The sequence below is a fragment of the Rattus norvegicus genome, chromosome X (genome assembly GCF_021556685.1).
Source record: "Rattus norvegicus strain SHRSP/BbbUtx chromosome X, alternate assembly SHRSP_T2T, whole genome shotgun sequence".
In the NCBI taxonomy this organism is placed as follows: domain Eukaryota; kingdom Metazoa; phylum Chordata; class Mammalia; order Rodentia; family Muridae; genus Rattus; species Rattus norvegicus.
In genome coordinates this window covers 78,250,854-78,276,592 of record NC_141554.1, presented here as the reverse complement: position 1 = coordinate 78,276,592, position 25,739 = coordinate 78,250,854, and the positions used below count along the sequence as shown (strand labels likewise).

Here is a 25,739-nt window from a genome sequence, read left to right as displayed (position 1 = left end):
GATGTTTGCCCGGAAACCGGGAAAGGGAATAACACTCGAAATGTATATAAGAAATACTCAAGTTAATAAAAAAAAAAAAAATACAGGAGAACATAGGTAAACAAGTAGAAGCCCTTAAGGAGGAAACACAAAAATCCCTTAAAGAATTATAGGAAAATACAACAAAACAGGTGAAGGAATTGAACAAAACAATCCAGGATTTAAAAATGGAAATAGAAACAATAAAGAAAGCACAAAGGTAGAAAACCCTGGAGATAGAAAGCCCAGGAAAGAGATCAGGAGTCATAGACACGAGCATCACCAACAGAATACAAGAGATAGAAGAGAGAATCTCAGGGGCAGAAGATACAATAGAAAAATCAACAAAACCATCAAAGATAATGTAAAGGCAAAGAGCACCTAAACCAAAACATACAGGAAATCCAGGACACAATGAGAAGATCAAACCTAAGGATAAAAGGTATTGAAGAAAGTGAAGACTCCCAATTTAAAGGGCCAGTAAATATCTTCAACAAAATTAAGGAAGAAAACTTTCCTAACCTAAAGAAAGAGATGCCCATAAACATACAAGAAGCCAACAGAACTCTAAATAGATTGGACCAGAAAAAAATTCCTCCCGTCACATAATAGTCAAAACACTAAATGCACAAAACAAAGAAAGAATATTAAAAACAGTGAGGGAAAAAGGTCAAGTAACATATGAAGGCAGACCTATCAGAATTACACCAGACTTCTCACCAGAGACTATGAAAGCCAGAAGATCCTGGACAGATGTCATACAGACCCTAAAAGAACAAAAATGCCAGCCCAGGTTACTGTATACAAAAACTCTCAACATAGATGGAGAAATCAATATATTTCATTACAAAACCAAATTTAGACAATATCTTTCCACGAATCTAGCCCTACAAGTATAATAGATGGAAAACTCCAACACAAGGAGGGAAACTACCCCATACAAAAAGCAAGAAAGTCATTTCTTTGCAAGGAACCCAAAAGAAGAGAGACACATAAACATAATTCCACCTCTAACAACAAATTAGGGAAACAACAATCACTATTCTTTAATATCTCTCAACATCAATGGACTCAATTCCCCAATAAAAAGACATAGACTAACAGACAGGATATGGAAATAGGACCCAGCATTTTGTTGCATACAGGAAACATACCTCAGTGATAAAGACAGACACTTCCTCAGAGTAAAAGGCTGGAAAACAATTTTCCAGCAAATGTTCTAAAGAAACTAGCTGGAGTAGCCATTCTAATATCGAATAAAATCTATACTCAACCAAAAGTAATCAACAAAGATAATGAAGGACACTTCATATTCATCAAAGAAAAAAATCCACCAAAAGGAACACTCAATCCGGAATATCTATGCTAAAAATGAAAGGGTGCTTACATTCATAAAAGAAACCTTACTACACCCGCGAATCCCGGCCCGCAGCAGCTCTCTGCTCCCAAACCCCGTGGGAGAGAGACCTCACCGCCTGGTCAGGTGGGCACTCCCGAGGCTGCAGAGCGGAGGAGACCACCAACACTGCTCACCCCTGCCCACATCCCTGGCCCAAGAGGAAACTGTATAAGGCCTCTGGGTTCCCGTGGGGGAGGTCCCAGGAGCGGCAGGACCCCTGCGCCTGAGACACCGCCGGAACCTGAAGGAAACAGACCGGATAAACAGTTCTCTGCACCCAAATCCCGTGGGAGAAAGAGCTAAACTTTCAGAGAAGCAGACACGCCTGGGAAACCAGAAGAGACTACACTCTGCACACACATCTCGGATGCCAGAGGAAAACACCAAACGCCATCTGGAAACCTGGTGCACTGAAGCTCCCGGAAAGGGCGGCGCAGATCTTCCTGGTTGCTGCCACCGCGGAGAGCTCGTGGGCAGCACCCCGAGAGCAAACTTGAGCTTCGGGACCACAGGTAGGACCAACTTTTCTGCTGCAAGTGACCTGCCTGGTGATCTCAGGACACAGGCCCATAGGAACAGCTGAAGACCTGTAGAGAGGAGAAACTACACGCCCGAAAGCTGAACACTCTGTCCCCATAACTGGCTGAAAGAAAACGGGAGGGCAGGTCTACAGCACTCCTGACACACAGGCTTATAGGACAGTCTAGCCACTGTCAGAAATAGCGGAACAAAGTAACACTAGAGATAATCTGATGGTGAGAGGCAAGCGCAGGAACCCAAGCAACAGAAACCAAGACTACATGGCATCATCGGAGCCCAATTCTCCCACCAAAACAAACATGGAATATCCAAACACACCAGAGAAGCAAGATCTAGTTTCAAAATCATATTTGATCATGATGCTGGAGGACTTCAAGAAAGACGTGAAGAAATCCCTTAGAGAACAAGTAGAAGCCTACAGAGAGGAATCGCAAAAATGCCTGAAAGTATTCCAGGAAAACATAAATAAACAAGTAGAAACCCATAGAGAGGAGACACAAAAATCCCTGAAAGAATTCCAGGAAAACACAATCAAACAGTTGAAGGAATTAAAAATGGAAATAGAAGCAATCAAGAAAGAACACATGGAAACAACCCTGGATATAGAAAACCAAAAGAAGAGACAAGGAGCTGTAGATACAAGCTTCACCAACAGAATACAAGAGATGGAAGAGAGAATCTCAGGAGCAGAAGATTCCATAGAAATCATTGACTCAACTGTCAAAGATAATGTAAAGCAGAAATAGCTACTGGTCCAAAACATACAGGAAATCCAGGACTCAATGAGAAGATCAAACCTAAGGATAATAGGTATAGAAGAGAGTGAAGACTCCCAGCTCAAAGGACCAGTAAATATCTTCAACAAAATCATAGAAGAAAACTTCCCTAACCTAGAAAAAGAGATACCCATGGGCATACAAGAAGCCTACAGAACTCCAAATGGATTGGACCAGAAAAGAAACACCTCCCGCCACATAATAGTCAAAACACCAAATGCACAAAATAAAGAAAGAATATTAAAAGCAGTAAGGGAAAAAGGTCAAGTAACATATAAAGGCAGACCTATCAGAATCACACCAGACTTTTCGCCAGAAACTATGAAGGCCAGAAGATCCTGGACTGATGTCATACAGACCCTAAGAGAACACAAATGCCAGCCCAGGTTACTGCATCCTGCAAAACTCTCAATTAACATAGATGGAGAAACCAAGATATTCCATGACAAAACCAAATTTACACAATATCTTTCTACAAATCCAGCACTACAAAGGATAATAAAGGGTAAAGCCCAACATAAGGAGGCAAGCTATACCCTAGAAGAAGCAATAAACTAATCATCTTGGCAACAAAACAAAGAGAAGAAAAGCACACAAACATAATCTCACATCCAAGTATGAATATAACAGGAAGCAATAATCACTATTCCTTAATATCTCTCAACATCAATGGCCTCAACTCCCCAATAAAAAGACATAGATTAACAAACTGGATACGCAACGAGGACCCTGCATTCTGCTGCCTACAGGAAACACACCTCAGAGACAAAGACAGACACTACCTCAGAGAGAAAGGCTGGAAAACAACTTTCCAAGCAAATGGTCAGAAGAAGCAAGCTGGAGTAGCCATTCTAATATCAAATAAAATCAATTTCCAACTAAAAGTCATCAAAAAAGATAAGGAAGGACACTTCATATTCATCAAAGGAAAAATACACCAAGATGAACTCTCAATCCTAAATATCTATGCCCCAAATACAAGGGCACCTACATACGTAAAAGAAACCTTACTAAAGCTCAAAACACACATTGCACCTCACACAATAATAGTGGGAGATTTCAACACCCCACTCTCATCAATGGACAGATCATGGAAACAGAAATTAAACAGTGATGTCGACAGACTAAGAGAAGTCATGAGCCAAATGGACTTAACGGATATTTATAGAACACTCTATCCTAAAGCAAAAGGATATACCTTCTTCTCAGCTCCTCATGGTACTTTCTCCAAAACTGACCATATAGTTGGTCAAAAAACGGGCCTCAACAGGTACAGAAAGATAGAAATAATCCCATGCGTGCTATCAGACCACCAATGCCTAAAACTGGTCTTCAATAACAATAAGGGAAGAATGCCCACATATATGTGGAAATTGAACAATGCTCTACTCAATGATAACCTGGTCAAGGAAGAAATAAAGAAAGAAATTAAAGACTTTTTAGAATTTAATGAAAATGAAGATACAACATACCCAAACTTATGGGACACAATGAAAGCTGTGCTAAGAGGAAAACTCATAGCGCTGTGTGCCTGCAGAAAGAAACAGGAAAGAGCATATGTCAGCAGCTTGACAGCACACCTAAAAGCTCTAGAGGAAAAAGAAGCAAATACACCCAGGAGGAGTAGAAGGCAGGAAATAATCAAACTCAGAGCTGAAATCAACTAAGTGGAAACAAAAAGGACCATAGAAAGAATCAACAGAACCAAAAGTTGGTTCTTTGAGAAAATCAGCAAGATAGATAAACCCTTAGCCAGACTAACGAGAGGACCCAGAGAGTGTGTCCAAATTAACAAAATCAGAAATGAAAAGGGAGACATAACTACAGATTCAGAGGAAATTCAAAAAATCATCAGATCTTACTATAAAAGCCTATATTCAACAAAACTTGAAATTCTACAGGAAATGGACAATTTCCTAGACAAATACCAGGTACCGAAGTTAAATCAGGAAGAGATAAACCAGTTAAACAACCCCATAACTCCTAAGGAAATAGAAGCAGTCATTAAAGGTCTCCCAACCAAAAAGAGCCCAGGTCCAGACGGGTTTAGTGCAGAATTCTATCAAACCTTCATAGAAGACCTCATACCAATATTATCCAAACTATTCCACAAAATTGAAACAGATGGATCACTCCCGAATTCCTTCTATGAAGCCACAATTACTCTTATACCTAAACCACACAAAGACCCAACAAAGAAAGAGAACTTCAGACCAATTTCCCTTATGAATATCGACGCAAAAATACTCAATAAAATTCTGGCAAACCGAATCCAAGAGCACATCAAAACAATCATCCACCATGATCAAGTAGGCTTCATCCCAGGCATGCAGGGATGGTTTAATATATGGAAAACCGTCAACGTGATCCATTATATAAACCATCTGAAAGAACAAAACCACATGATCATTTCATTAGATGCTGAGAAAGCATTTGACAAAATTCAACACCCCTTCATGATAAAAGTCCTGGAAAGAATAGGAATTCAAGGCCCATACCTAAACATAGTAAAAGCCATATACAGCAAACCAGTTGCTAACATTAAACTAAATGGAGAGAAACTTGAAGCAATCCCACTAAAATCACGGACTAGACAAGGCTGCCCACTCTCTCCCTACTTATTCAATATAGTTCTTGAAGTTCTAGCCAGAGCAATCAGACAACAAAAGGAGGTCAAGGGGATACAGATCGGGAAAAGAAGAAGTCAAAATATCACTATTTGCAGATGATATGATAGTTTTTTTAAGTGATCCCAAAAGTTCCACCAGAGAACTACTAAAGCTGATAAACAACTTCAGCAAACTGGCTGGGTATAAAATTAACTCAAATAAATCAGTAGCCTTCCTCTGCACAAAAGAAAAACAAACCGAGAAAGGAATTAGGGAAACGACACCCTTCATAATAGACCCAAATAATATAAAGTACCTCGGTGTGACTTTAACCAAGCAAGTAAAAGATCTGTACAATAAGAACTTCAAGACACTGAAGAAAGAAATTGAAGAAGACCTCAGAAGATGGAAAGATCTCCCATGCTCATGGATTGGCAGGATTAATATAGTAAAAATGGCCATTTTGCCAAAAGCGATCTACAGATTCAATGCAATCCCCATCAAAATACCAATCCAATTCTTCAAAGAGTTAGACAGAACAATGTGCAAATTCATCTGGAATAACAAGAAACCCAGGATAGCTAAAGCTATCCTCAACAATAAGAGGACTTCAGGGGGAATCACTATCCCTGAACTCAAGCAGTATTACAGAGCAATAGTGATAAAAACTGCATGGTATTGGTACAGAGACAGACAGATAGACCAATGGAATAGAATTGAAGACCCAGATATGAACCCACACACCTATGGTCACTTGATTTTTGACAAAGGAGCCAAAACCATCCAATGGAAAAAAGATAGCATTTTTCAGCAAATGGTGCTGGTTCAACTGGAGGTCAACATGTATAAGAATGCAGATTGATCCATGCTTATCACCCTGTACAAAGCTTAAGTCCAAGTGGATCAAGGACCTCCACATCAAATCTGATACACTCAAACTAATAGAAGAAAAACTAGGGAAGCATCTGGAACACATGGGCACTGGAAAAAATTTCCTGAACAAAACACCAATGGCTTATGCTCTAAGATCAAGAATCGACAAATGGGATCTCATAAAACTGCAAAGCTTCTGTAAGGCAAAGGACACTGTGGTTAGGACAAATCGGCAACCAACAGATTGGGAAAAGATCTTTACCAATCCTACAACAGATAGAGGCCTTATATCCAAAATGTACAAAGAACTCAAGAAGTTAGACCGCAGGGAGACAAATAACCCTATTAAAAAATGGGGTCCAGAGCTTAACAAAGAATTCACAGCTGAGGAATGCCGAATGGCTGAGAAACACCTAAAGAAATGTTCAACATCTTTAGTCATAAGGGAAATGCAAATCAAAACAACCCTGAGATTTCACCTCACACCAGTGAGAATGGCTAAGATCAAAAACTCAGGTGACAGCAGATGCTGGCGAGGATGCGGAGAAAGAGGAACAGTCCTCCATTGTTGGTGGGATTGCAGACTGGTACAACCATTCTGGAAATCAGTCTGGAGGTTCCTCAGAAAATTGGACATTGAACTGCCTGAGGATCCAGCTATACCTCTCTTGGGCATATACCCAAAAGATGCCCCAACATATAAAAAAGACACGTGCTCCACTATGTTCATAGCAGCCTTATTTATAATAGCCAGAAGCTTGAAAGAACCCAGATGCCCTTCAACAGAGGAATGGATACAGAAAATGTGGTACATCTACACAATGGAATATTACTCAGCTATCAAAAACAACGGCTTTATGAAATTCGTAGGCAAATGGTTGGAACTGGAAAATATCATCCTGAGTGAGTTAACCCAATCACAGAAAGACATACGTGGTATGCACTCACTGATAAGTGGCTATTAGCCCAAATGCTTGAATTACCCTAGATGCCTAGAGCAAAGGAAACTCAAGACGGATGATCAAAATGTGAATGCTTCACTCCTTCTCTAAAAGGGGAACACGAATACCCTTGGAAGGGAAGAGAGAGGCAAAGATTAAAACAGAGACTGAAGGAACACCCATTCAGAGCTTGCCCCACATGTGGCCCATACATATACAGCCACCCAATTAGACAAGATGGATGAAGCAAAGAAGTGCAGACTGACAGGAGCCCGGATGTAGATCGCTCCTGAGAGACAGAGCCAGAATACAGCAAATACAGAGGCGAATGCCAGCAGCAAACCACTCAACTGAGAATAGGACCCCCGTTGAAGGAATCAGAGAAAGAACTGGAAGAGCTTGAAGGGGCTCGAGACCCCATATGTACAACAATGCCAACCAACCAGAGCTTCCAGGGACTAAGCCACTACCTAAAGACCAAACATGGACTGACCCTGGACTCTGACCTCATAGGTAGCAATGAATATCCTAGTAAGAGCACCAGTAGAAGGGGAAGCCCTGGGTCCTGCTAAGACTGAACCCCCAGTGAACTAGACTGTTGGGGGGAGGACAGCAATGGGGGGAGGGTTGGGAGGGGAACACCCATAAGGAATGGGAGGGGGGAGGGGGATGTTTGCCCGGAAACCAAAGAATTATTATTAAGTATTAAATAAATTTAAAAAAAAAGAAACCTTACGAAAAGCTCGAAGCCCACATTGCACCTCACACAATAACAGTGGGAGATTTCAAGGCCCCACTCTCATCAATGGACAGATCATGGAAACAGAAACTAAACAGTGAAACTTACAGAAGTTATGAATGAAATGGATTTAACAGATATCTATAGAACACTTCATCCTAAAACAAAAGAATATACCTTCTTCTCAGCATCTCATAGTACCTTCTTCAAAATTGAACATATAGTCAGTCACAAACAGGCCTCAACAGATGCAAGAAAATAGAAATAACCCCATGCATCCTATCAGATCTCCATGGACTAAGACTGGTCTTCAATAACAACAATAACTACAAAAAGCCCACAAATACGTGGAAGTTAAACAACACTCTATTCAATGATAACTTGGTCAATGAAGAAACAAAGAAAGTAAGACTTTTTCGAGTTTAATGAAAATAAAGACAGAACATGCTCAAACTTATGGTACACAATGAAATAAGTGCTAAGAGGAAAACTCATAGTTCTGAGTGCCTCCGAAAAGAAACAAGAGAGAGCATTCATTAGCAGCTTGACAGCACACCTAAAAGCTCTAGAAAAAAAGATAAGCAAATACACCCAAGAGGAATAGAAGGCAGGAAATAAAACTCAGGGCTAAAAGCAACCAAATAGAAACAAAAAGAACTACACAAAGAATCAACAAAACCAGGAGCTCGTTCTTTGAGAAAATCAACAGGATAGATAAATCCTTAGCCAGACTAACCTGAGGGCACAGAGAGAGTATCCAAATTTACAAAATCAGAAAATGAAAAGGGAGACATAACAATAGAATCTGAAGAAATTTAAAAACTCAGATCCTACTACAAAAGACTATATTCAACAAAACTGGAAAATCTGGATGAAATGAACAATTTTCTAGACAGATACCAGTTACCAAAGTTAAATCAGGATCAGATAAACCATCTAAACAGTCCCATAATTCCTAAAGAAATAGAAACAGTTAATAAAAGTCTCCCAATCACAAAAAAAGCCCAGGACCAGATGGGTTTAGTGGAGATTTCTATCAGAACTTCATAGAAGACCTAATACCAATACTATCCAAATTATTCCTTCTATGAAGCCACAATTTTGCTTATACCTAACCACACAAAGACCCAACAAAGAAAGAAAACTTCAGACCAATTTCCCTTATGAATATCAACTCAAAAATACTCAATAAAATTCTCACAAACCAAATCCAAGAACACATCAAAACCATCATCCATCATGATCAAGTATGCTTCATACCAGTGATGCAGGGATAGTTTTATATATGGAAATCCATCAATGTAATCCACTACGTAAACAAACTCAAACCAAAAAAAAAAAAAAAAAAAACCCACACATGATCATCTCAGTAGATGCTAAGAAAGCATTTGACAAAACTCAACACCCCTTCATGGTAAAAGTCTTGGAAAGATCAGGAAATCAAGGCCCATAGCTAAACAAAGTAAAAGCAATATACAGCGAACCAGTAGGCAACATCAAACTAAATGGAGAGAAACTTGAAGCAATCCCACTAAAATCAGGGACTAGCTACTCTCTTTTTACCTATTCAACACAGTATTCAAAGTCCTAACCAGAGCAATCAGACTACAAAAGGAGATCAAACGGATACAAATTGGAATGGAAGAAGTCAGATTATCACTACTTGCAGATGATATGATAGTATACTTAAATGACCCCAAAAGTTCTAACAGAGAACTACTAGACCTGATAAACAACTTCAGCAAAGTGACTGGGTATAAAATTAACTCAAACAAATCAGTAGCCTTCCTCTACTCAAAGGACAAACAAGCTGAGAAAGAAATTAGGGAAGTGACAACATTCACAGTAGTCACAAATAACATAAAATAACTAAGTGTGGCTCTAACCAAGGAAGTGAAAGATCTATATGACAAGAACTTCAAGACTCTGAAAAAAGAAATTGAATAAGATCTCAGAAGATGGAAAAACCTCCCATGCTCATGGATTGGCAAGATTAATATAGTAAAAATGGCCATTTTGCCAAAAGTTATCTGCAGATTCAATGCAACCCCTATCAAAATTCCTACTCAAATCTTCATAGAGTTAGAAAGAGCAATTTGCAAATTCATTTGGAATAACAAAAATCCCAGGGTATCGAAAAACTATCCTCAACAATAAAAGAACTTCTGAGGGAATCACTATCCCTGACCTCAAGCAGTATTACAGAGCAATAGTGATAGAAACCCTATGGTATTTGTACAGAGACAGGCAGGTAGATCAGTGGAACAGAATTGAAGACCCAGGAATGAACCCACACACATATAGTCACTTGATCTTTGAAAAAGGAGCTAAAACCATCCAGTGGAAAAAAAGCATTTTCAAAAAATCGGTGCTGGTTCAACTGGAGGTCAGAATGTCAAAAATGCAAATCGATCCATTCTCTTTGCCCTATACAAAGCTCAAGTCCAAGTGGATCAAGGACCCCCCCCACATAAAACCAGATACACTCAAACTAATAGAAGAAAAACTGGGGAAAAACATCCTACACATGGGCACTGGGGAAAATTTCCTGAACAAAACACCAATGGCTTATGCTCTAAGATCAAGAATCGACAAATGGGACCTCATAAAACTGCAAAGCTTCTGTAAGGCAGAGGACACTGTCATTAGGACAAAATGGCAACCACCAGATTTGGAAAAGATCTTTACCAATCCTACATCTGAAAGAGGGCTAATACCCAATATATACAAAGAACTCAAGAAGTTAGACTCCAAAGAGCCAATATTCCTATTAAAAATGGTTTATAGAGGGGCTGGGGATTTAGCTCAGTGGTAGAGCGCTTACCTAGGAAGCGCAAGGCCCTGGGTTCGGTCCCCAGCTCCGAAAAAAAGAACCAAAAAAAAAAAATGGTTTATAGAGCAAAACAAAATATTCTCAGCTGAGGAATATCAAATGGCTGAGAAGTACTTAAAGAAATGTTCAACATCCTTAGTCATCAAGGAAATGCAAATCAAAACAACCCTGAGATTCCACCTTGTACCAGTCAGAATGGCTAAGATCAGAAACTCAGGTGACAACAGATGCTGGCGAGGATGTGGAGAAAGAGGAACACTCCTCCATTGTTGGTGGGATTGCAAGCTGGTACAACCACTCTGGAAATCAGTCTGGAGGTTGCTCAGAAAATTATACATTGCACTACCTGAGGATCCAGTTATACCATTCCTGGGCATATACCCAAAAGATGCCCCAACATACAAATGATGCCCGGCTATGTTCATAGCAGCCTTATTTATAATAACCAGAAGCTGGAAAGAACCCAGATGCCCTTCAACAGAGGAATGGATATAGAAAATGTGGTACATCTACACAATGGAATACTACTCAGCTATCAAAAACAACGTCATAATGAAATTCATAGCGAAACGGATGGAACCAGAAAATATCATCCTAGTGAGGTAACCCAATCACAAAAAAGACACATGGTATGCACTCACTGATAAGTGCATATTAGCCCAAAAGCTTGAATTACCCAAGATACAATCCACAGACCACATGAAGCTCAAGAAGAAGGATGACCAAAATGTGGATGCTTCCAAACTCCTTCTTTAAAGCGGAAACAAAAATATCCATAGAAGGGGATATGGAGGCAAAGTTGGAGCAGAGACTGAAGAAATGGCCATTCAGAGCTTGCCCCACCTAGGGATCCAGCCCAATTATATACAGCCACCAAACCTAGACAATATTGATGAAGTCAAGAAGTGCATATTGACAGGAGCCTGATGAACCTGTCTCTTGAGAGGCTTAGCCAGAGCATGACAAATGCAGAGGTGAATGCTAGCAACAAACTATTGAACTGAGAACGGGGTCCCCATTGGAGGAATTAGAGAAAGGACTGAAGGAGCTGAAGGGCTTGCAACCCCATAAGAACAACTATACCAACCATCCAGAGCTCCTAGGGAGTAAATCACTACCCTAAACTACACCTTAACAGACTCATGGTTGCAGCTGCATACATAGCAGAGGATGGCCTTGTTGGGCACAAGTGGGAGGAGAGGCCCTTGGTCCTGCCAAGGCTGGACCCCCAGTGTAGGAGAATGTCAGGGTGTGGAGGCGGGAAGGAGGGTGGTTGGGGAGGGGGAATACCCTTATAGAAAAAGGGGGAGGGGGATGGGATAGGGGGCTTATGGACGGGAAACCAGGAAAGTGAATAACATTTGAAGTGTCAATAAAAAATAGCCAATAAAAAGAAAGAAAATGAAATTTAATTTAAATTAAAATAAAATTCCAGTAAGATAGTACTGAAACAAAAAATAAGAGCAGTTGGGGCATCATTGGAAGAAGAGTGAGGTAAATTAGAGTGGATTTAGGCAGAAGATATAGAACTTATAGGTCGATTTTTGTACTTTTGCAAAAATATCATGGTGATGTTGAAAGCAAGATTGAGGATGGAGTCTGGTGCTGTGAGCAGCAATCTAACAGAGAAAAACTGTACCTCAATCCTACCACAACTAGGTCCATCCCAAACACTGTAAACAAATCTGCTGAAAGAATAAATTTGACTTAAATAAAATTCCACCAGTGCTCTAACTCCAGATGTATGCATCTCAGTGGAGAAAATGTCCACAAGTACAGCTAAAAATCACGATAAAATATATCCCCCCATCAATGTGCTATTCCACAGTAATGGCCCAGATGATAGTGAATTAAGCAAAATTGCAAAGAATTTATAAGAATAAGAGTAGATATGTTTAAAAAATAAAAGAGTACATAAGCTTCTGGAAGAAATTTCAAAAGAATACAAACATACGAATGAAAAAAGAATTTAATACAATATATAAAAATGGAATTCAATAAAGGTATAGAAACAGCCTCAGAATGGATCATGGGGGGAACAGAATACCAGGGCTAGAAGACAACGTAAATGAATTGGAACATTCATCCATGAACAAACATAGATTAAGAAAAACATTAATGGAACATGTAAGATCTTTTGGGACACCATAAAAAGATACAATCTATAAATTGCGGGCATAAAAGAAGTCCATGCTAAACAGTAGAGAAAATATTTTTAGAGAAGAGAGGGTGGTAGAAATAAAAGAGCTGGAGGAATGAATGGAGTGTTTTGGAACACTGTCTTCTGGGCTCAACACAGCCATTGCACTCTCGAAATCATAGCATCTGTGATTGTGGGGCTAAGACTTGCACCTGATCAGTCTGGTCCATCAATATAGTCCACCATGAAGGGAGGAGATGAGACCCCATCCCTCTCTAATGCTTGGCACCTATGCACATGTAAACAAGCCTAATGAAACTGATGGGATTATACAAAGAAAGGTTAAAAGGGAGCTAGTTGGAAAGAAGAGGATTGGTGCAAGTGAAAAGGAGACAGAATGTAATGCGGGTGGTGACCATGATAAGATATATTTATACATATATTTATACATATATACCAATATCATATTGGAACCCATTATTATGCATAATTAATATGAACTAGATAACAAAAATTAATATGGATTTTTATAGTTAAGGTTTGTGGGAAGGTTTATTCTTTTACATGACATGAAGTCAAAAATAAAATAGCAATGACTGATACTTGACTACATAAAATCATAAAACAGCATAAAGTATAATGATAATATAAGATAGAATAAACAAAATTAAGATATTTTTAATACTAGAGACTATAACTGTCACGACAACATGGTAGATAACTCTTGCAAATTTTTCAAAACTCGGTGAAAGCAGTTGTGTTAGTCAGGAAGCTGTACTATGACATAAAAATATTTCAATAGTTTACCTCTAACACACATTCTTGTCAGGTGAGCTGTGGCTTTGTGGTCTCCTCAACTCCACAATCCAAGCTGAAAAAGCATCTGATAGGTAAGACATTTGTGGTGTCATGGCAAAGGAAAGTTGAATAACACAAACATCAAGCATTTCTCCTAAGTAGCTTGCACCTACTTCTTTTTTTTTTTTATTAACTTGAGTATGTCTTATATACATTTCGAGTGTTATTCCCTTTCCCGGATTCCAGGCAAACATCCCCCTAATCCCTCCCCCTCCCCTTCTATATTGGTGTTCCCCTCCCCATCCTCCCCCCATTGCCACCCTCCCCCCAACAATCTAGTTCACTGGGGGTTCAGTCTTGGCAGGACCCAGGGCTTCCCCTTCCACTGGTGCTCTTACTAGGATATTCATTGCTACCTATGAGGTCAGAGTCCAGGGTCAGTCCATGTATAGTCTTTAGGTAGTGGCTTAGTCCCTGGAAGCTCTTGTTGGTTGGCATTGTTGTACATATGGGGTCTCGAGCCCCTTCAAGCTCTTCCAGTTCTTTCTCTGATTCCTTCAACGGTGGTCCTGTTCTCAGTTCAGTGGTTTGCTGCTGGCATTCGCCTCTGTATTTGCTGTATTCTGGCTGTTGCACCTACTTCTTATTAGGCACTGTAATTACAAGCCAACCCTGATGTCTATGGGATAGGAGTATAAACCTATTCTAGGTAGGGGGACCCGTGGGGAAAAATAACAAACATTTTGTGTAATAATCAATATATGATAGACAAAGGGCTATAATCCCCAGCCATCTCCCACCATGAACAACACAGCATATAATAAAATTCTGTTTATTGGTGTAAACTCCCCAGTAAGGTCTTCATGGTCCCCCACCATCAGGCCCATGCCCACAGACAGAGAGTCTGGATGAGCCCTATCAGGTAAGACAATAGCCCCAGTGAGTTGTGCTTTTCTATTCCAGATCACTTCACTTGTGTCAGGTTGTAGCAGTCTTAGACCACAAACCTACTGCAGCAATAGACAGTGCAAATCAACATGGTTCTTGGTACTACCTAGTGCCGTGCTGGTCTCAGCAGGTTCTGGGCTCAGGGTGTGATTGCAGAGTCTATGATCATAGGCATTATATAGGAGACTGGAGCTGATCCTTCCAAGATCAGCTGTGAGACGTTAGCATAATCCCAACGCCTGAGACACTCTGTGGTGGTGAATGACACGGTTTGGCTTACGTAGATCACAGGAAATTGGTTATTAGGAATTATTATCTCTAAAGTGCTCCTGGAATTTATGCTGAATAGCCTATCAGTGGCAGATTTAGAGAAAACCTGAGCGTGGGTTGCCCTCTAGTGCCAAAACAGTAAGAACACACCACAACAGACAGACAGGAGATCTGGACTTGCAGCACAATGAAATGCTGAGATTGCAGAAATAAGTAAGAAACTAAGCAAACCATTAGAATTTAAGAGAAGACAGGCACATACACAAAGCCAGATGATAATACTTAACCCTTCACTGTGCAGATAACACTGGATACCAACAAGTATCAAAAAATTTGCAGGGAGTCAGCTATAATAGCATACATTTGTATTCCCCATACTCAGGAAGCTGAGGCGGGAAGATCGTAAGTTCTAGGCCAGCTTGGACTACAAAATGTAGCAGTGACTCTGAGTCAGAAGAAAAGGAGGAGGAAGAGGAAGCAGAAAACTTACAAGAAGTAAGTTTTTAACTGATCAAAATAAGGTACTGAGAAACTGGCAAGGCAGGAAGCAGGAACATTGACTTCTGGGAATTTAAAAGAAACTCAATGAGCGTCAAGAAAACATGGAAATGATTCAGTACTTTCCCAGAAAAAAAATTAAGACAAAGAATTCCTTGATCTGAAAAATTAGCCTAGTGAAATTTAGGATGCTATAGGAGGACTCAGTAGCCAGATAGATTAAAAACAGAATGTAGAGCTAGTGAATTTGAAGACAAGCTATGTGGAAATACACAACAGGAATAGAGATGAACTTTTACAAGCTCGTGAAAACTTTAAGACTGTATTTAGAATGACAGATACCCAGGTGTAATAGATAGTTTTGAATGCCAGCCGAATGGAATGAAGACTGAATTAGAAGACATGTTTCTGGGTGCGTATGTGAGAGCATTTCCAGATAGAACTGAAAGAAAACTCACCCTCAAAGTGGACAGACCCTTCCCACAGAGGGCCAGGCTATAAAGAAGACTAAAGAAGCAAGTAGTTTTGGTTGCTGATCAGTGTATCTATCCCTGGTCTGCATCTTCCCTCCCTCCCTCCTCCCTCCTCCCTCCTCCCCCTCCCTCCTCCCCTCCCCCTCCTCCCTCTTCTTCTCTCTCTCCTTCCCTCTTCCACAGCCAATGCTGCTGCTGCCACCCTGCCCTGACAGCAGCTTCTTTGACCTAACACTGTAGACTACAGACCAGCAGCTCCCAGAGAATCTTCAAGGCCTTCAGCAGCAGATTGAAATTGCTGTGACATCCAACTTCTTGGACTAAGCTACTGTTGAGTTCTCAGTTTCTTTAACATGCAGACGGCTATTGTTGAACTACCCAACTCCTGATATGAAAGCTACTCCAGTACACACACACACACACACACACACACACAGATACACACACACAGACACACACACAGATACACACACACAGACACACACACAAATACACACACACGCACACACACATACACACACACACACACACACAAACTCTATCTGTTCCATTCTAGAGAATTCTATCTAGTGTACCAGTTTATTGCAGTTCAAGAGGGACTTGCGAATGTCAAAAAGGCCAAAAGGTTATTTAAAGAGATATAATAATAATAATAATAATAATAATAATAATAATAATAATATATCCCTAGGCCTAGAGAAGGATAAAAATATCCAGGTGCAAAGATTACCAGTGAAATTCAACCTGACTGTACCCCACAACATAGTAAAATTATGCTCTCAGAGGTAAAAGATGAGGTCAACACAAATAGGGGAAATTTCACAAGGGCCAGCCTATAATGAAGAACTACATCCAGTCAAAGTTTGGTCAAAGGAAAATTAAATTTCAAGGATGAGGACCCTGCTAAATGGTTATCCAATTCCAAGTGGTCAGCCCTAAAAACATACACATATGGTCAACTCTAAATGGAATCAGTAAGTTGTGTATGTACATATCTATGCATGTGTGTGAAACAATAGTTAAAGAAGGGGTTATGAATATGAAAGGTACTGAGTGGCACAGAAGGAAGAAGGGAAAGATGAGGGTAGAAAATGATATAAATACAAAACTAAAAAAATCAAAATAGGCTGCAGAGAGCCCCTGGGCAGCACCCCACGAGCGAACTTGAGCCTCGGGACCACAGGTAAGACCAAATTTTCTGCTGCAAGAAAGCTGCCTGGTGAGCTTGGGACACACGGAAGCAGAATTTCTCTAGGACCGGGCACGTTCTGTGTTTACCGGAAGTCCCACACCCGCGGATCCCGGCCCGCAGCAGCTCTCTGCTCCCAGACCCGGTGAGAGAGAGACCCAACCGCCTGGTCAGGTGGGCACTCCTGAGGCTGCAGAGCGGAAGAGACCACCAACACTGCTCACCCCTGCCCACATCCCTGGCCCAAGAGGAAACTGTATAAGGCCTCTGGGCTCCCGTGGGGGAGGGCCCAGGAGCGGCAGGACCCCTGCCACAGACACCGCCGGACCCTGAAGGAAACAGACCGGATAAACAGTTCTCTGCACCCAAATCCCGTGGGAGGGAGAGCTAAACCTTCAGAGAGGCAGACAGGCCTGGGAAACCAGAAGAGACTGCTCCCTGCACACACATCTCGGACGCCAGAGGAAAAAGCCAAAGACCATCTGGAACCCTGGTGCACTGAAGCTCCCGGAAGGGGCGGCACAGGTCTTCCTGGTTGCTGCCGCTGCAGAGAGCCCCTGGGCAGCACCCCACGAGCGAACCTGAGCCTCGGGACCACAGGTAAGACCAAATTTTCTGCTGCAAGAAAGCTGCCTGGTGAGCTTGGGACACAGGAAAGCAGAATTTCTCTAGAACCGGGCACGTTCTGTGTTTACCGGAAGTCCCACACCCGCGGATCCCGGCCCGCAGCAGCTCTCTGCTCCCAGACCCGGTGAGAGAGAGACCCAACCGCCTGGTCAGGTGGGCACTCCTGAGGCTGCAGAGCGGAAGAGACCACCAACACTGCTCACCCCTGCCCACATCCCTGGCCCAAGAGGAAACTGTATAAGGCCTCTGGGCTCCCGTGGGGGAGGGCCCAGGAGCGGCAGGACCCTGCCAGAGACACCGCCGGACCCTGAAGGAAACAGACCGGATAAACAGTTCTCTGCACCCAAATCCCGTGGGAGGGAGAGCTAAACCTTCAGAGAGGCAGACAGGCCTGGGAAACCAGAAGAGACTGCTCCCTGCACACACATCTCGGACGCCAGAGGAAAAAGCCAAAGACCATCTGGAACCCTGGTGCACTGAAGCTCCCGGAAGGGGCGGCACAGGTCTTCCTGGTTGCTGCCGCTGCAGAGAGCCCCTGGACAGCACCCCACGAGCAAACCTGAGCCTCGGGACCACAGGTAAGACCAAATTTTCTGCTGCAAGAAAGCTGCCTGGTGAACTCAAGACACAGGCCCAAAGGAACAGCTGAAGACCTGTAGAGAGGAAAAACTACACGCCCGAAAGCAGAACACTCTGTCCCCATAACTGACTGAAAGAGAGGAAAACAGGTCTACAGCACTCCTGACACACAGGCTTATAGGACAGTCTAGCCACTATCAGAAATAGCAGAACAAAGTAACACTAGAGATAATCTGATGGCGAGAGGCAAGCGCAGGAACCCAAGCAACAGAAACCAAGACTACATGCCATCATCGGAGCCCAATTCTCCCACCAAAACAAACATGGAATATCCAAACACACCAGAAAAGCAAGATCTAGTTTCAAAATCATATTTGATCATGATGCTGGAGGACTTCAGGAAAGACCTGAACACACTTAGGGAAGCACAGGAAAACATTAATAAACAAGTAAAAGCCTACAGAGAGGAATCGCAAAAATCCCTGAAAGAATTCCAGGAAAACACAATCAAACAGTTGAAGGAATTAAAAATGGAAATAGAAGCAATCAAGAAAGAACACATGGAAACAACCCTGGATATAGAAAACCAAAAGAAGAGACAAGGAGCTGTAGATACAAGCTTCACCAACAGAATACAAGAGATGGAAGAGAGAATCTCAGGAGCAGAAGATTCCATAGAAATCATTGACTCAACTGTCAAAGATAATGTAAAGCGGAAAAAGCTACTGGTCCAAAACATACAGGAAATCCAGGACTCAATGAGAAGATCAAACCTAAGGATAGTAGGTATAGAAGAGAGTGAAGACTCCCAGCTCAAAGGACCAGTAAATATCTTCAACAAAATCATAGAAGAAAACTTCCCTAACCTAAAAAAAGAGATACCCATAGACATACAGGAAGCCTACAGAACTCCAAATAGATTGGACCAGAAAAGAAACACCTCCCGTCACATAATTGTCAAAACACCAAACGCACAAAATAAAGAAAGAATATTAAAAGCAGTAAGGGAAAAAGGTCAAGTAACATATAAAGGGAGACCTATCAGAATCACACCAGACTTCTCGCCAGAAACTATGAAGGCCAGAAGATCCTGGACTGATGTTATACAGACCCTAAGAGAACACAAATGCCAGCCCAGGTTACTGTATCCAGCAAAACTCTCAATTAACATTGATGGAGAAACCAAGATATTCCATGACAAAACCAAATTTACACAATATCTTTCTACAAATCCAGCACTACAAAGGATAATAAATGGTAAAGCCCAACATAAGGAGGCAAGCTATACCCTAGAAGAAGCAAGAAACTAATCGTCTTGGCAACAAAACAAAGAGAATGAAAGCACACAAACATAACCTCACATCAAATATGAATATAACGGGAAGCAATAATCACTATTCCTTAATATCTCTCAATATCAATGGCCTCAACTCCCCAATAAAAAGACATAGATTAACAAACTGGATACGCAACGAGGACCCTGCATTCTGCTGCCTACAGGAAACACACCTCAGAGACAAAGACAGACACTACCTCAGAGTGAAAGGCTGGAAAACAACTTTCCAAGCAAATGGTCAGAAGAAGCAAGCTGGAGTAGCCATTCTAATATCAAATAAAATCAATTTCCAACTAAAAGTCATCAAAAAAGATAAGGAAGGACACTTCATATTCATCAAAGGAAAAATCAACCAAGATGAACTCTCAATCCTAAATATCTATGCCCCAAATACAAGGGCACCTACATATGTAAAAGAAACCTTACTAAAGCTCAAAACACACATTGCACCTCACACAATAATAGTGGGAGATTTCAACACCCCACTCTCATCAATGGACAGATCATGGAAACAGAAATTAAACAGTGATGTAGACAGACTAAGAGAAGTCATGAGCCAAATGGACTTAACGGATATTTATAGAACATTCTATCCTAAAGCAAAAGGATATACCTTCTTCTCAGCTCCTCATGGTACTTTCTCCAAAATTGATCATATAATTGGTCAAAAAACGGGCCTCAACAGGTACAGAAAGATAGAAATAATCCCATGCGTGCTATCGGACCACCACGGCCTAAAACTGGTCTTCAATAACAATAAGGGAAGAATGCCCACATATACGTGGAAATTGAACAATTCGCTACTCAATGATAACCTGGTCAAGGAAGAAATAAAGAAAGAAATTAAAAACTTTTTAGAATTTAATGAAAATGAAGATACAACATACTCAAACTTATGGGACACAATGAAAGCTGTGCTAAGAGGAAAACTCATAGCGCTGAGTGCCTGCAGAAAGAAACAGGAAAGAGCATATGTCAGCAGCTTGACAGCACACCTAAAAGCTCTAGAACAAAAAGAAGCAAATACACCCAGGAGGAGTAGAAGGCAGGAAATAATCAAACTCAGAGCTGAAATCAACCAAGTAGAAACAAAAAGGACCATAGAAAGAATCAACAGAACCAAAAGTTGGTTCTTTGAGAAAATCAACAAGATAGATAAACCCTTAGCCAGACTAACGAGAGGACACAGAGAGTGTGTCCAAATTAACAAAATCAGAAATGAAAAGGGAGACATAACTACAGATTCGGAGGAAATTCAAAAAATCATCAGATCTTACTATAAAAACCTATATTCAACAAAATTTGAAAATCTTCAGGAAATGGACAATTTCCTGGACAGATACCAGGTATCGAAGTTAAATCAGGAACAGATAAACCAGTTAAACAACCCCATAACTCCTAAGGAAATAGAAGCAGTCATTAAAGGTCTCCCAACCAAAAAGAGCCCAGGTCCAGACGGGTTTAGTGCAGAATTCTATCAAACCTTCATAGAAGACCTCATACCAATATTATCCAAACTATTCCACAAAATTGAAACAGATGGAGCCCTACCGAATTCCTTCTACGAAGCCACAATTACTCTTATACCTAAACCACACAAAGACACAACAAAGAAAGAGAACTTCAGACCAATTTCCCTTATGAATATCGACGCAAAAATACTCAACAAAATTCTGGCAAACCAAATCCAAGAGCACATCAAAACAATCATCCACCATGATCAAGTAAGCTTCATCCCAGGCATGCAGGGATGGTTTAATATACGGAAAACCATCAACGTGATCCATTATATAAACAAACTGAAAGAACAAAACCACATGATCATTTCATTAGATGCTGAGAAAGCATTTGACAAAATTCAACACCCCTTCATGATAAAAGTCCTGGAAAGAATAGGAATTCAAGGCCCATACCTGAACATGGTAAAAGCCATATACAGCAAACCAGTTGCTAACATTAAACTAAATGGAGAGAAACTTGAAGCAATCCCACTAAAATCAGGGACTAGACAAGGCTGCCCACTCTCTCCCTACTTATTCAATATAGTTCTTGAAGTTCTAGCCAGAGCAATCAGACAACAAAAGGATGTCAAGGGGATACAGATCGGAAAAGAAGAGGTCAAAATATCACTATTTGCAGATGATATGATAGTATATTTAAGTGATCCCAAAAGTTCCACCAGAGAACTACTAAAGCTGATAAACAACTTCAGCAAAGTGGCTGGGTATAAAATTAACTCAAATAAATCAGTTGCCTTCCTCTATACAAAAGAGAAACAAGCCGAGAAAGAAATTAGGGAAACGACACCCTTCATAATAGACCCAAATAATATAAAGTACCTCGGTGTGACTTTAACCAAGCAAGTAAAAGATCTGTACAATAAGAACTTCAAGACACTGAGGAAAGAAATTGAAGAAGACCTCAGAAGATGGAAAGATCTCCCATGCTCATGGATTGGCAGGATTAATATGGTAAAAATGGCCATTTTACCAAAAGCAATCTACAGATTCAATGCAATCCCCATCAAAATACCAATCCAATTCTTCAAAGAGTTAGACAGAACAATTTGCAAATTCATCTGGAATAACAAAAAACCCAGGATAGCTAAAGCTATCCTCAACAATAAAAGGACTTCAGGGGGAATCACTATCCCTGAACTCAAGCAGTATTACAGAGCAATAGTGATAAAAACTGCATGGTATTGGTACAGAGACAGACAGATAGACCAATGGAATAGAATTGAAGACCCAGAAATGAACCCACACACCTATGGTCACTTGATTTTTGACAAAGGAGCCAAAACCATCCAATGGAAAAAAGATAGTATTTTCAGCAAATGGTGCTGGTTCAACTGGAGGGCAACATGTAGAAGAATGCAGATCGATCCATCCTTATCACCCTGTACAAAGCTTAAGTCCAAGTGGATCAAGGACCTCCACATCAAACCAGACACACTCAAACTAATAGAAGAAAAACTAGGGAAGCATCTGGAACACATGGGCACTGGAAAAAATTTCCTGAACAAAACACCAATGGCTTATGCTCTAAGATCAAGAATCGACAAATGGGATCTCATAAAACTGCAAAGCTTCTGTAAGGCAAAGGACACTGTGGTTAGGACAAAACGGCAACCAACAGATTGGGAAAAGATCTTTACCAATCCTACAACAGATAGAGGCCTTATTTCCAAAATATACAAAGAACTCAAGAAGTTAGACCGCAGGGAAACAAATAACCCTATTAAAAAATGGGGTTCAGAGCTAAACAAAGAATTCACAGCTGAGGAATGCCGAATGGCTGAGAAACACCTAAAGAAATGTTCAACATCTTTAGTCATAAGGGAAATGCAAATCAAAACAACCCTGAGATTTCACCTCACACCAGTGCGATTGGCTAAGATCAAAAACTCAGGTGACAGCAGATGCTGGCGAGGATGTGGAGAAAGAGGAACACTCCTCCATTGTTGGTGGGATTGCAGACTGGTACAACCATTCTGGAAATCAGTCTGGAGGTTCCTCAGAAAATTGGACATTGAACTGCCTGATGATCCAGCTATACCTCTCTTGGGCATATACCCAAAAGATGCCTCAACATATAAAAGAGACACGTGCTCCACTATGTTCATCGCAGCCTTATTTATAATAGCCAGAAGCTGGAAAGAACCCAGATGCCCTTCAACAGAGGAATGGATACAGAAAATGTGGTACATCTACACAATGGAATATTACTCAGCTATCAAAAACAACGAGTTTATGAAATTCGTAGGCAAATGGTTGGAACTGGAAAATATCATCCTGAGTGAGCTAACCCAATCACAGAAAGACATACATGGTATGCACTCATTGATAAGTGGCTATTAGCCCAAATGCTTGAATTACCCTAGATCCCTAGAACAAACGAAACTCAAGACGGATGATCAAAATGTGAATGCTCGAGACCCCAAAAGTACAACAATGCCAAGCAACCAGAGCTTCCAGGGACTAAGCCACTACCTAAAGACTATACATGGACTGACCCTGGACTCTGACCCCATAGGTAGCAATGAATATCCTAGTAAGAGCACCAGTGGAAGGGGAAGCCCTGGGTCCTGCTAAGACTGAACCCACAGTGAACTAGTCTATGGGGGGAGGGCGGCAATGGGGGGAGGGTTGGGAGGGGAACACCCATAAGGAAGGGGAGGGGGGAGGGGGATGTTTGCCCGGAAACCGGGAAAGGGAATAACACTCGAAATGTATATAAGAAATACTCAAGTTAATAAAAAAAAAAAAAAGTTAAAAAAAAAAGAAAAAAAAATCAAAATAATTACATTTTTAAAAAAAATGACTTCTAGTAATGGGAGACACAGAATCTCAACTGACCATCTCTTTTAGTCAGGTGAAGCTTCGAGTGGTGGGACTAGGTTGCATTTAGCTGAGCTGCTGGCCAAGAGATTTCCATGAAATTCCCCCCCAAACAACCCAGCCTGTTGCTCAGACAAAAGTTTGCTCACCAAAAATTTACATCATGGTTCCATTGCCAAAGACAACACTGAGCCAGCTTATTGAACATGGAGAACTTGAGCAGGGAGACCTCAGCCCTATGCTCTAGTCTCTGGTGCAGGAAGGTACTGAAACATGCACACCAACACAGCCACAAAACTTTTAGCCTACAATCTGTCCTACCTTTAAAATATGCTAGGACAATGGTGGCTCAGAACTTCTGGGAGTAGCCAACCAAAATCTGATTTGACTTAAGGCACACTCCATGAGAAGGAACCCATACCTGACATGGCTTAGGTAACCATGAACTAGAGATAGATAGCTCAGAAACTAACTCCTAACAATATCCTACTTTATATGAGTATATATCCAGTCATCATCAGAGAGGCTTTCTCTGGCAGCAGATGGGAGCAGATGCAGAGACCCACAGCCACACAATGTGCAGAGAGTGAGTCTGAATCTGAGGTCTCCATCAAATCCTTCCCCTCAGTGCTCAGGGAATCCTGTGGAAGAGGAGGTGGAAAGAATGTAAGAACCAGAGGGGATAGGGGACACTAAAAAAAATGGCCCTCTGAATCAACTAAGCAAAGCACATATGAGTTCACGGAGACTGGAGAAGCAAGCACAGAACCTACAAAAGTCTACACAAGGTCCTCTGCTTATATATTACAGTTATCAGCTTAGTGTTTTTATGGGACTCCTGACTATGAAAACAATTGGGTCTCTGACTCTTTCCTTTTTTTTACCCATTACTATTGCCATTTTTTATTTAAGCTCTTGAGAATGATAATTCATTTATTTAGTATTACTTACTTTACATCCCGATCACTGATCCCTCCCAGTCACCCCTTTTCAACAATCCTTCCCCTCTGAGAGGGTGAGGACCCCTGGGTATCCCCCACCCTAGCACTTCAAGTCTCTGCAGGGCTAGTTGCATCCTCTCCCACTGAGACCAGACAAAGAATCCCAGCTAGAAGAACATATCCTACACACAAGCAACAGTTTTGGGATAGCCCCGGCTCCAGTTGTTCGGGACCCACATGAAGACCAAGACATCTGCCACATATGTGCAAGGAGGCCTGTGTATGTTCTTCTGTATATGTTCTGTGTATGTATTTCTGGTTCAGACTCAGAGCCCCCAAGTGTCCAGGTTAGTTGACTCTGCTGGTCTTTCTATGGAGTTCCTATCCCCTTAAGTGCCACAATCCTTCCTTCTATTTTCCCATAAGACTACCCAAGCTCTATCCACTGTTTGGCTGTGGGTGTCTGCATCTGTCTGCGTCAGCTGCTGGGTGGATCCTCTCAGACGACAGTCATACTGGTAGCCTTCCTCTACTCAAAGGATAAACAGGCTGAGAAAGAAATTAGGCAAATGACACCCTTCATAATAATCACAAATAACATAAAATACCTCAGTGTGACTCTAACCAAGCAAGTGATAGATCTGTATGACAAGAACTGTATTAGTTAATTTACATCAGGTCACATCACCAAGACATGGAATATGACCTTCTTTTGACTTTCCTCCCATAGGAACATCAATTCAAATATCAGTTCACACAGGAAAATGCTTTCACAAGACATAAGGACATCAAGTGAATGAGTACAGCATTGAAATCAGAAATGAAGGAAGGAAGGGAGGGAGGGAGGGAGGAAGGAAGGAAGGAAGGAAGGA

The 25,739-nt window shown here is 41.2% G+C and overlaps 1 protein-coding gene across 11 annotated transcripts in view; it reads right to left on the bottom strand.

Annotated features, from left to right (window-relative positions):
- The window catches only part of Pbdc1 (polysaccharide biosynthesis domain containing 1), a 217,252-nt gene that overhangs the window by 124,992 nt on the left and 66,521 nt on the right, over positions 1-25,739 (bottom strand). For 2 of the 11 annotated variants that reach the window (XR_015646367.1, XR_015646365.1), the window contains exon 7: positions 13,676-13,751. The exons of 7 other annotated variants lie outside the window; for them this stretch is intronic. The gene's annotated coding sequence lies outside the window, so the exon portion shown is untranslated. Of the gene's footprint in view, positions 1-13,675; positions 13,752-23,749; positions 24,568-25,739 lie in introns of those variants that run through there. 2 more of the 11 variants (XR_015646361.1, XR_015646369.1) reach the window with 2 other exon arrangements.